Below are 12,551 nucleotides of genomic sequence, written 5' to 3'. Positions count from 1 at the left end.
CATCATAGGAACCCCACCCTCATGACTTCATCTACACCTAATTCCCTTCCCAAAGGACCCACCTCCAAATACCATCACATTTGGGGTTTAGGTCTTCAGTATAGCACCAAGTCCCGTGACACCATCATTCTCATTTGGAGGTTGGAGAATCCCAAGTGCCCTTGGCAACTCTGAATGGAGGTAGCTATGAGAATAAATATTCTGACTTCATTCTCCTTCCTTCTTCCTCTTTGATCTAATGTTGGAGCTCCCCACTGGCTAGAAGCCCCCTAGGTCGTGGGATTCCTTTTTTGTCAAAGTCCCTATAAGCTAAGCATTCCTGGGCACAGAGTAGTATAAAGGGAGGAAAGTGAATTTGGAGGCACAAACAAGAGGTATCCACTCCTGTCTTGTTTACCACCTTACCATATAAGATAAATGAATAATTGCCATATAAAATGAATGAATAATTCCTCATGATCATGCTAAATCCTGAACTTCTCTTGTCCACAAAATGTGCAACTTTTGTTTCGAGTAGTGTCAGAGCCAGATTTTTTTGTCATGCCAATCCTTAGTGCCTTTGGTATGAGGATACATATTTAATACTTCTCTCCTCATTGAACATGTCTTTGTCCTGGTACCTTCTGCACTTCAGCTCTATCTAGACCTCAATCCATCCAATTCTGCGTCTGCCTCAAACTCACTCTTAACCTTGATGGTACATAGAGATTAGATGGAGAAGTATATGCTCCTTCATGGTCAGAATGTCTCTAGAAATCTCTTCTAGCCTGAAACTGAAATGGTTATGGCTTAAAGTGATAACATTCTTTGAGAGAATGTCTTCACTGTCTTGTAATAAGAAATTATGGTATTTTTCCAGATTGTATGCATTTGACTTGTCTTTCCTAGGGGTATGAGTAATATTGCGCCAATAGAAATCATAGCAATGATTTAACAAATCCTATAATATTTAAAAATCATATGTAGATTTATGGTTCCCAAACGATAAATTTTGCATTCTCAGTGGAAGTTATTGATATAAATGTTGAAAATGTCTTAACTCTATAATAAGGTAGAAAAACCTAATTTCAACTCACTTAATATCTATAAGACATCATAAAGTATTTATTGATTTGTTGAGAGAAAACATGAATTGATTGTTTATTCACCCAAAAGTTTATTAAACAGAGATGTAATTTAAATAGATTTTGAAAAACTCTTAATTGGACTTAATTAACTAGTAAGGCAAGGCATCTATGGAAACCTCAGCACATCAATAGTTGAGGTAGAAAATAATACTTAATTAACTGTCCACGATCAAAACAAATGGGAAATGCTCAACTAACATTGGTTTCTTGCAAAGCATATACCAACTGGTAATTCTTTTGAGGTTTTAGAAAAATAACATTCATTTTCTTAAGACTACCTTTCCTTTGTCATCAGGGACCTCCAGGTCTGAGTGTGGGCTGTACGTAGACCTGTGGAGTAAGTGAGGATCAAACATTAGCAAATAAAGAACTTGTTGTGGGGTAGAAAGGATTTTGAACTTGGGAGTAAGGAAATTGGGTTCAGGTCCCAGACCTGCTAACCAGCTGTTTGATCTTGGCCCAGGGCTTTACTTCTCTATTTCTTCAATGGAAAATAATGGCATTAGATTGGGTACTTCCTGAGGAATAAAAGCATGCTGTGTCTATTATGAAACAGTGGCAAACTGTACTTTGATACAAATACTTTCTTTAGTTTCCACTCATTCATTCCATAATTTTACAATCCCCTCTAACAGCATCTGCTCTCATTCTGATAATGTATTATGCACTGAGAATACAAAGTTGAATAATAAAGAGAAAAGCAGATATGTTAGAAAACAAAAACTGTACAATAAAACCATGGATCAAATACTAAGTAAAATGTGGCATGATTTTAACAACTGATAGACTATCAGGAAAGAGAATGCATTTGCCATTGATTCTAGGATTCTCCACAAGGGGCTTAGGAGCTGCAACACCAGAGACTTTGAGAAGGATGTATAATTCTATAACATAGATGACCTTGAATTAAGAAACGTTTATAAAAGCAGTATAACAAACTCTTTTTTAATCTTAATTTTTACTGACAATCTGTGGTTAACGAAGACTTGATGTCCATGGCAGAGCAAAATTTAGTCCCTAACAAATTCCTTAGCAAATTTTAATTGTTTCAAAGTGGGAAATACAGATTATTTTTTGAAATGTAGTGGAAAAAGTAGAGGTGCTCATTCTATGCAGAGTAGAATGGAATTGCTGAATAGAATCAAAGAAACAAGTGAAATAAGTATATCATTTTAAGTTACAAAGGAAATAGGAGAATAACTAAAAATAATGCTATAGGAAGAATCAGGAAAAGGAAGGAGAAGGGATTCATAGAGGGTGTTGGGTGAGATTATTGATTATTTTGAAATATGGGGGAAATGACTAAAACTAAAAAGATAAATGGCTTAAAGGAAAATTACTTCCCAGGAATAGAAGGAAGGATGGAGAAGAGTCATGCTGAAGACTGTTGCTTTTCATCTTGTTTTTCAGTCCTTTAGAATTGTGGGGTTATTTTTTTACTCTTAATAGACTATATTGTGTATATATGTACGTATGCATTCTCTGTATAGACTCTATCTACCTATCGATTTATCATCTATCATCTATCTATCTTTGGGTGGCAGGTAGAATTTCTCAGAGAAGGTGATACTGGAGCTGAATTCAAAGAAAGAAGAGTTATATTAGGCAAATAAAGAAGGAACAGAGGCATTTCAATCTAACTATAAGACTTGAATGCATCACTCATGTCTTCTGATTCAAAATATGAAGTTTATGTAATGGTTGATTTAAAGAAATGCTGACCTGAGACAAGTCATTCTTTCTTAAACAAGACTGTGTTTTCCTTAAATATAAAGTTGAGCATAAAAATTGAAACAATATCCTGCTATGGGAGAAGACAGAAAGGAAGCCAGAATCTGGCACTATTGGTGAGGGAATAACCTCACCAATATGGGCTGAGTAACATTTGCATGAGGTGAGGAACCATTCAAAATCCTTGACAATCTAAGTTTGGGAGTGTTGAAAATGAAGCTTTGAGAGTTCTTGATGGAGATAGTTCTTGAGGCCAGATGGGCTTGGAGTTCTCTCCATGAGTGGTTTTGAAAAGAAATACAAGTATTTACAACATTCAGAGTCCAGCTCAGAGATAAATAGACTGACAGGACCCAACATTATTTTCTGGTGTCCTGTCCCATTGGCGTGGATCAGAGCTGTCATTCCAGTGGTAAAATAAGAGCAGAGGATCAGGTGTCTGCTTGTGCACAAACTAATCCTTGGGTCATCAGTGTGCCCTTGCAATCAGGGACCACTTGACACTGGAGCAAATTTGTGAGAGAAAATGAGTTGAAACTAGAATTCTATACTTGACCATACTAGCAGTCTAATATGAGGGATAGTTATTTCCAAAAAGTTATACACCACAGAAAGATGAAAAATGAAAAATAAATCCATGAAAAAAAATCATGAACTACAAAAACAATGTGGGCACAAATAATTTAGTAAATCTTAAATTTAACTCTAAGCAATTATTTTGCTTTTATTTTTATTTTTATTATTTTGGCCACGCCGCATAGCTTGCAGGATCTTATTTCCCCAACAAGGGATCAAACCCAGACCCTCGGCAGTGAAAGTGTGGAGTCCTAAGCACTGGACCTCCAGGGAATTCCCAATTTTGCTTTTATGCTGAAAAATATCGATAGCAATTAGGTACCAAAACCTAAGCTCACAGACTTAGAATAGCATGCCATTTTACATAAGGGGCTTGAGCATACTCAAAATAAGGAGCAGCAGTGAAAGCATTCTAGTTTGTATAGATATTTATTAGGTCTTGTTTAACAAATGTGCTAGAAATATGACAGTAATCATCACATTACAATTCTATATATATTTTTTAAACCATTTAGAGGAGAAATATTGGAATTAAGAAAACAATAAAGGAAAAGTCAGAAAAGAAAAAAGAATAACGAAAGCTTAATAAAAAATTCCAAATATAATGGTAGGAATAAAGCAAAATGCATTAATAATCACACTAATATAGAATGCTACATTTTGTAATAAGAAGTAAATACTTACTTGAATTTTTTGAAAAAGTAAATCCTGTATAAATGAGACAAAGCTTGAGAATGACAAAGAAATGAAATGTTAAAAGATTTACCAGGCAGATGATAACTAAAATTACAGTGATGTAGCAATACTAACATTAGATTGAATACTCATCAATACTAACCTTTAAATGCTATTTTAAAAAGATAAAAGAAGCATATAACAATAAAAAATGTTATCTAATAGAAACACATTAGTCACAAATATTTAAGTACCTAATAAAAATAGTGTAAAATATATTAGTAATTTCAGATTTAAAACACACAGTAAAATATGAAAATATTTGACAAGCTGCAATCATTGGGGAAGAACTTCAACAAACATGTCTCAGCAATTTTAAGATCCAGAAACTATACTGAAGATTGGCCAACAGCGATATAAAGTCTGATATGATATGTAATTTCCTTCAGAGAGTGAAAAACGTCTAAAAGACAAACCAATATAGGAAGGACAGAAAGAGATATTTCACAAAAGATACACAAATCAAATGGTTAGCAAACATTTACATAGATGGACAAAAGCATTAACATCAGAGAAATGTATATTTAAACATTTTTATTTTTACTCATTTTCAAACTTTAAAGAATGTTAGTACCCAGTGTTTGAGGATACAGAAAAAGAAAAAACTTCATGTAGAGTGAAATCATAATTGGTAAATCCTTTTAGAAGCAATTTGCCAATAATACAGAAATTTAAAGTACTCAGTCTTTGAGACAGCAACTGTAATCCCATGACTTTATCTCAGTGAAATATTCATATGTTTGTTTAAAGATGCTACTGTAACATCTCCGTCATGAAGAGAATATTTTAATACTTTAAAGATTCACAGAACATTCATAAAGAATTAGTTAAGCCTACATGTATGATACGAATATGTTGGTAAGATATATACTTAACAGAAAAAATAAAGTTCTAGAAAAACACATACAGCATTTGTAAGAAAATAATATTTGTATATAAATACCTAGAAAATGTACTGAGTGTCTAGACATCAAATTGCTAACTTTAGAAATTTCTGAGGAGAGGATGGGAAAGCAGTAAGAAAGAGGATTGTGGATAATGTTCATGTTTTTCTCTGCAGAATTATTTAAGTATTTTTCAGATAAGGCTATATTAGTGTTGTATTTGTGAAATTAAAAATATCAAAAGCAGGCTGCATAGATGTTTACTCCATGTTACAATTAAGAGAATTGAATTATCAGGGTGTTAAGGTATTAAACTAGTAAGTGGAATGACCATGCTATGAATTCAGGAAGGCTCATTCCAAGTCTTCTTGTTATTTTTTGGCTTTCTTTTTGTTGAAAGCCTTAAAAACATAAGGATTTAGTAATTTATAATATTTTTTTCTCACAGGTTCTCTTTCATTAACTAAGCACCTGTTCTTCAGAATCCAAAGGTATCAAGGTATCAGGCTGAAGTTTGATCAGTGGTACATGTCAGTGCTTTTGCAGAGATTTTTTTCTATGTTCAACTCACTATGGTTACAAGTTGTCATTCTGCGTTATGGTCCACTTCATTTGCATATGGGAGAAATAGAATTATTCCTAGTGAGCACCTATTGAAAAGAAAACATTGGGCTTCCCTGGTGGCGCAGTGGTTAAGAATCCGCCCACCAATGCGAGGGACACAGGTTCAAGCCCTGGTCCGGGAAGATCCCACATGCCGCGGAGCAACTAAGCCCGTGCGCCACAACTACTGAGCCTGCGCTCTAGAGCCCGCGAGCCACAACTACTGAGCCCGCATGCCACACTACCGAAGCCCATGTGCCTAGAGCCCGTGCTGTGCGACAAGAGAAGCCACCACAATAAGAAGCCCCCTCACTGCAAGGAAGAATAGCCCCCGCTCGACGCAACTAGAGGAAGCCCACGTGCAGCAATGAAGACCCAGCGCAGCCAAAAATAAATAAATAAAATAAATTTTTTTTAAAAAAAGAAAACATTGAATTGTTTTCAACTCATTTATTTTAAGATGTTCCATGCTACAAAGATGTCAGTCATATGCATTAATTTTTTATCTTATAAATGGTACGTATTCTGAACAGTTTATTCTGCCAATAATCTGAGGTAATGAGGATTTTATTATATATTAGTTGAAATAAATCAGGTTTACAAGGCACTTGATAAAAATGTGAATATCATAAAGGAAAATAATCTAGTCATGTAACTGTAAAAGCTAACAGCTGTTTTGCTTGCACAACTATTTGGAAATAGATTTATTATTACCTTATAAAAGTCAGGAGGTATTCATAATTGGTAGAAGGAAAAAAAACACTATGTTAGGGATATGTACTTAGACCTGATATTCTGATTGAATTTAAATTTTATTCGTGGCATACAGCCTAATCTGTTCCCTGGTGATTTTATAGCCTGGGCTTCATTGGTCTTCTATTATGGAATGTATATAATTTGCTAAATATAGCATTAGAATTGGGAGTACTTAGCAACTTAGCAAATCCTAGAATGATTGCTTAGGTCAAGTCCTAGATTGGATCTTCACAAATAGGAATTATTCATCTCTTTAATTACCTAAACAAATTCTTCCCATCTTGGCAACTTTAGGTATTATATTGGGGTCACAAAGCTCATTGCAGTTATCCCTTGGTATCTGTGGGGGATTGGTTCTAGGACTCCCTGTAGATACCAAAATCCATAGATGCTCAAGCCTCTTATGTAAAATGACATAGTATTCTAAGTCTGTGAGTCTCTTTGTTTTGTAAATAAGTTCATTTGTATCATTTTCTTTTTTTTTTAGATTTCACATATTTGGGATTGACATGTACACACTGCTATATTTAAAACAAATAACCAACATGGACTTACTGTATAGCACATAGAACTCTGCTCTATTTTGTAATAACCTAAATGGGAAAAGAATTTGAAAAAGAACAGATACATGTATATGTATAACTGAATCACTTTGCTGTACACCTGAAACTAACGCAGCATTGTTAATCAACTATACTCCAATATAAAATAATTTTTTTAAATGGCATAGTATTTGCATGTAACCTAAGCACATCCTCCCATATACTTTAAATCATCTCTAGATTACTTATAATGCCTCATACGATATAAATGCTATGTAAATGGTTGTAAATACAATGTAAATGCTGTATAAATATTTGCAAATCTAGGTTTTGCTTTTTGAAAGTTTCTAAATTTTTTCCCAAATATTTTTGATCTGCAGTTGGTTGAATCCACAGATGTAGAAACCATGGATATGGAGGGTGGGCTGTAGAATGTTTAACTTTGGGGTTTTGTTACTGGAAAGATGATCATGTATGTGTGTGTGCACAGACTCATATGTCTTTGTGCTTATAGGTGAAGAATATGAAGAGAGAAAAGAAGATCCCCAAAGGGAAGGCCATTTTTGGAACTGTTTCTTGTCTTCACAATAGAAGATCTTTGGGAAGACAGTCAGAATTACCATTGGGAGTCAGTTTTATCCTCTGCACTTTTCTCTTTAATTTTTATTTGTGCAATACTCTGCTTCAGTTGCCTCAGTTTTCATGGATTGTTCAAGACTTAAATCAGGAAAGATGGAACAGGTTGGTAGAATCCTCTAGAACTTTTTTCAGGCTGGGAAGTAAGTCTAGGCATTCTCCTTCTCCCCACCAAGCAATCTAATGACTAAAATCTGCTAGTTTTCCGAGATAAACTAGTGGGGAGTTTCAAGAGATGATGATAATAGAAGGGTAATAACTACTATTCTTGGATGACCTCCAAAACAGGGTTGTGGAATGTTTCTGCTGGCTTTATTAAGGCTTATACCTACTAATCCCTGCCTCGGGCTGTTATGGTATTATCAGTGATAACATAGCTAAGTATCCCTCCACCGCCATCAGAGACAGTGTTCCATGCTCTGAAATTGTGGGAATATGCTTTTTCATATCAAAGCTAGATAACAAAAAGCAAGTCATCTAAATGACCTAATAACTATTTTAACTAGGTAATTAGAAATGCATCCATATGGAGAATAGAGTGATATCGCTAAAAATATTGTTGAAGTAAATTTATCAGCATTCAGGCTGTATAGTAGAAGGAAAAGCATTTACTACAGACCTACCTGTGAAATTAACCATAATTTGTTTTTTTGCGAAAGGTATTGTGTGAGTGATTTTTGTATGGTCAGAAAGTGAGTCTGAAAGTAGTATCATCTGTGTTGATTGGTAGGTTAGAAGTTCTGCAGATGCCAGAGAAATGTTCTTGTAGCTACTGTTCCCCAAAAATCTACCACCCTGTCTGACACATCAGATATGTTCAATATATATTTTAATCATCAAATAATTTTGTAAAGCAGATAGTTCAGTGCCTACCAAGTGATATTTGCTTAATAAATGGGAGATATTATTATTCTTACTGTATATCAAAAAACAGAACTAGAATAAAAACTTGAAATCATCAGAATAATTGTTGGGCTGTACAGCTTGCATATGTAGCACCTTATAGCAATTATATGAGATCAAATAATTGAAAGGACCCATAAGACTCCGTATAAGGCTTTAATTAAGATGAAGGATACAACAGGAGAAAGAAAGCCTAGGCATATATCAGAGAGGTCCAAGACCTCCAGGCACAGCTCCTGGGACCTTTCTCAGGAACACAGGAAATGCTTTATTTTCAAATCATGAACCTGCAAGAAACATACAAGTTACCTTAGTCTCAGGGGATCCAAAGTACTGCTAAATGCAGCTCAATCCAGACTGTGTAACTATACAAATCAGGTGCAAATCATCAACCTACAGCTTTTCAATAAACAGTGTAAACACATGGGTACGTGGTACCTTCGGAGGGGTTTTGGTCTTTAAAAATCACATTATAGATCACTAGCTGATAACTTTCATCCCTATCTTGGCCAAGGGTTAGTGCCATGGTCCTGGGCATCACTGGAGGTCTGCACAGTTACCCAAGCTACTGGCACATTAACCTATCTTTACTCAGCACTTTCATGAAAACTGGAGAAAGGTAGCCTCCTGGTGTAATCTGAAGGAGTAGATAAGGCTTCCTCCTCTGGGAAACACAGATCCTAAGGCTTACAGCTTGAGAAATAAATGTGGGCCACCCACTGCTCTCTGCTTGTCCCTAATGGTGGTTGCTTCTCTGAGTGTACAAGCTCTATATTAGTTGATGGTGGGCATGAGGCAAGAGAAATACGTGGAAGAACCATAATCTGGACACTTGATACTTCCACTGGTGTGACCCCATGCATCAGGGGACAGGTCTGGTTGTGGGCAATGGTCAGAGGCTCAGACTAGCAGACATACATGTTAAATTGAGATTTTTGATGACATCTATTCCTGAATATTCTGAAAAGTTCATCTCCCAAAACTCTGCACTATTACAGTAGTAAGGTAGGTAGACCCTGATAAGAAGCCACGTGGGATGTAAGTGTGGGGAAAACAAGGCAAGCAGGTAATGTCTAGATGGTAAACAATTACAAAATATTTAACGTGTAAGTAAATAAATGATGATTGCAAGTCCCACCAGCCACTCTGTGTTCAGAGACAGGACATGTGACTTTGGAACGCTTGTGAGAACGAGGCTAACTGAGTCTTGGTTTTGTGACACCTTGGTGCCAGACAGGTTCAAAGCAGTAGCTCGAATGCAGAAGAAGCAGGGCTCCCTCCAAGTACCAGAACTGTGGTTGAAAGTGAGCATTTGGTCCCAGCCACGAGGCACATGCCAAGATATCACACCAGATGGGACAGAAGGTAAGCATGGGAATAGTAAAGATAACACTTTGACGCTTGGTTATTCATCCTGTAGAACTTGCTGTTTATAATCTGGCCTGAATAAAATGGCACTGAGAAGCAAAACAGCACAGCAATTAAGCGCCAAATTCTGACGCCAGAGGTCTGATGTAAATCCTGGCTCTGCGACTTACCACCTGTGTGACCTGTTTTATTAGTTTTAAACCTATTCTTTGCTTTAGTTTCCCCATCTGTAAAATGAGGATAATAATAGCACCTCCTTCAAAGGAGTGTTTTTAGAATCAAATGACATAATAATAAATGTAAGGGTCTTAGGAACAGTGTCTGGCACAATATAAAATATAAGCATTAGGTATCAGCTACTATTCTTTTTATTCCCAGAGGCAAGAGTGGAGTTAAGCTCTGGTGGGTAGAGCCTGGCCCAATGCTTTAAAGGGCCGGCTGCCTCTGTTCTAACGTGGCTGGTAAATGATCAGAACAAAACCTTTCTTCCTTTTTTTAATACCCATGTCCTGCTGAACAATTTGTATCAACAATTCCCATTCAGTTCTACACTTCCTGAAGCCCTGCTGACCTCTCTGGCTACTAAAGACTGAACTGTTTGCCTTTTCATGGATTTTATGCACTAGATTGATCTGGGACTGCTGTTTTGCTTACTGTCTTGCCCATATCTACTAGACTTTTAAGCTCCATGCAGGCAGGAGTTACATCTGTTTTCTTTACCACTGGGTACGTAATAACTAACAGACCTGGAACACAATAGAACCACAATTAATGGTTTAAGGAAGGAAGGATTTAGCCTCACCACACGGACCTGGCATTGGATTCTTCTCCTTTGGTTCCTTTCTTTGATGCTATGCATGGGTCAATTCCTTTGTTAACTCTACTTTCACTTCTTTAAATTAATATCTTACCCAATCTGATTTAGTCCCTAGAACTCAACTTAATAGACTTTCCCAGTTTGGGACCTGTGAGTGGGACCTGGACACGAGGAATATTGAGATGTCAGTAGGAGAATCAAGGAAGCTATTGCACCGATGACTTCAGAATGCATCGCATATTCAATAAAAAGGTAAGATTATTTCCTCATTTCAGTACACTGATTTTGTGTATTATGCTAAAATCAATGTGCATACACAGGAAACTTAAGAATGCAATAGATATCATGGAAAACAATCATGTCACACAGTAATGTGATATGTAATTGATTATACCTTCAAACTATATGTAAATGATTTAAAGACATTTTTTCACCTTTTATTCTAAGTATATCTTACCATCAAAAATGCATCTTAGTAGTAACTGTAGGTTGAAGGATATACTATCATTGCCTCATAATAATGTGGAACTGAGAATGCTCTCACAGATGATTTGGTAGATATGGAAACTGCCCCTAGGAAGATGGTCACTTGCCCTAAGTCATATCAACACATAGATATAGAGTGTTCCCTCCATTATATTAAAATGCTCCCTGTGGACCTGTCAAAATAAAGGGAAATGACTAGTCATTTCCCTTTGGAATGTATAGTGTAAATCACCATCAGGACCTATGACACCTTATATAATGATAATTGACCACAGACCTTGGCAATAAGGTTTTCTTTTTTTCCCATGGGGTGTATCTTCATGCTTTGTGCTTCAGCCACTACTGATTCATATATGGCCCATTTCTTTTTTTTTCTTCAAAGTACGGACACACAGTTATTGGCTCTGACCTTGTATGATGTTAAATTCATTGTGGTTTTGAGTAAAAAAAATTTCTTTCCAAGCAGGCTGAATTGTTTACTTATTTCATCAGGCACTTGTAGCAGTGAGGATTGAGAAGGTTTTAATGAGTTGGAATTTTCTTTTTATTGTGCTATTGAACAAATTACAGAGCTAATGAGATTTATACTAAATGGGAAATGTCTGCATCACCTGCTGATTTATGGGTCTTAGGGAAAAATTGTTGGTAATTTTTCTCTTTCTACAATTGGACAAAGTTTTAATTTTAAACAGTATTTTCTCTGAATGTAAAATATAAGCTCACATTATTTCTTCATGGGAAATACATTTGATATGGTAAACGAAATACACAGTTTACATCAAGGGTCTCCTTGTGCACTGGCATATTTAATTAAGATATTGCAATGGTATGAATGAGGTTTGACACTGGGAAACCCAAATTCAAATCAAGTTCTGCTAGTTTTAGGGGTTTTTTTTAACATCTTTATTGGAGTATAATTGCTTTACAATGGTGTGTTAGTTTCTGCTTTATAACAAAGTGAATCAGCTATACATATACGTATATCCCCATGTCTCCTCCCTCTTGCGTCTCCCTCCAACCCTCCCTAACCCACCCCTCTGGGTGGTCACAAAGCACTGAGCTGATCTCCCTGTGCTGTGCGGCTGCTTCCCACTAGCTATCTATTTTACATTTGGTAGTATATGTAAGTCCATGTACTCTCTCACTTAGTCCCAGCTTGCCCTTCCCCCTTCCCGTGTCCTCAAGTCCATTCTCTACGTCTGTATCTTTATTCCTATCCTGCCCCTAGGTTTTTCAGAACCTTTTTTTTTTTTTAGACTCCATATATATGTGTTAGCATACGGTATTTGTTTTTCTCTTTCTGACTTACTTCACTCTGTATGACAGACTCTAGGTCCATCCACCTCACTACAAATAACTCACTTTCGTCTCTTTTTATGGCTGAGTA

General features: G+C 36.1%; 1 long non-coding RNA gene across 1 annotated transcript in view; it reads left to right on the top strand.

Annotated features, from left to right (window-relative positions):
* The window catches only part of LOC132597619 (uncharacterized), a 184,187-nt gene extending 173,273 nt beyond the window's left edge, over window positions 1-10,914 (top strand). The window contains exons 4-6 of the long non-coding RNA XR_009564651.1: window positions 7,469-7,695; window positions 9,727-9,858; window positions 10,787-10,914. This is a non-coding gene — a long non-coding RNA (uncharacterized lncRNA). The remainder of the gene's footprint in view (window positions 1-7,468; window positions 7,696-9,726; window positions 9,859-10,786) is intronic.
* The last annotated feature ends 1,637 nt before the right edge of the window (window positions 10,915-12,551 follow it).

The sequence above is a fragment of the Globicephala melas genome, chromosome 7, assembly GCF_963455315.2.
Source record: "Globicephala melas chromosome 7, mGloMel1.2, whole genome shotgun sequence".
Taxonomy (NCBI): domain Eukaryota; kingdom Metazoa; phylum Chordata; class Mammalia; order Artiodactyla; family Delphinidae; genus Globicephala; species Globicephala melas.
The sequence above is the reverse complement of the archived record's forward strand: the minus strand, read 5'-3'. Positions and strand labels throughout refer to the sequence as shown.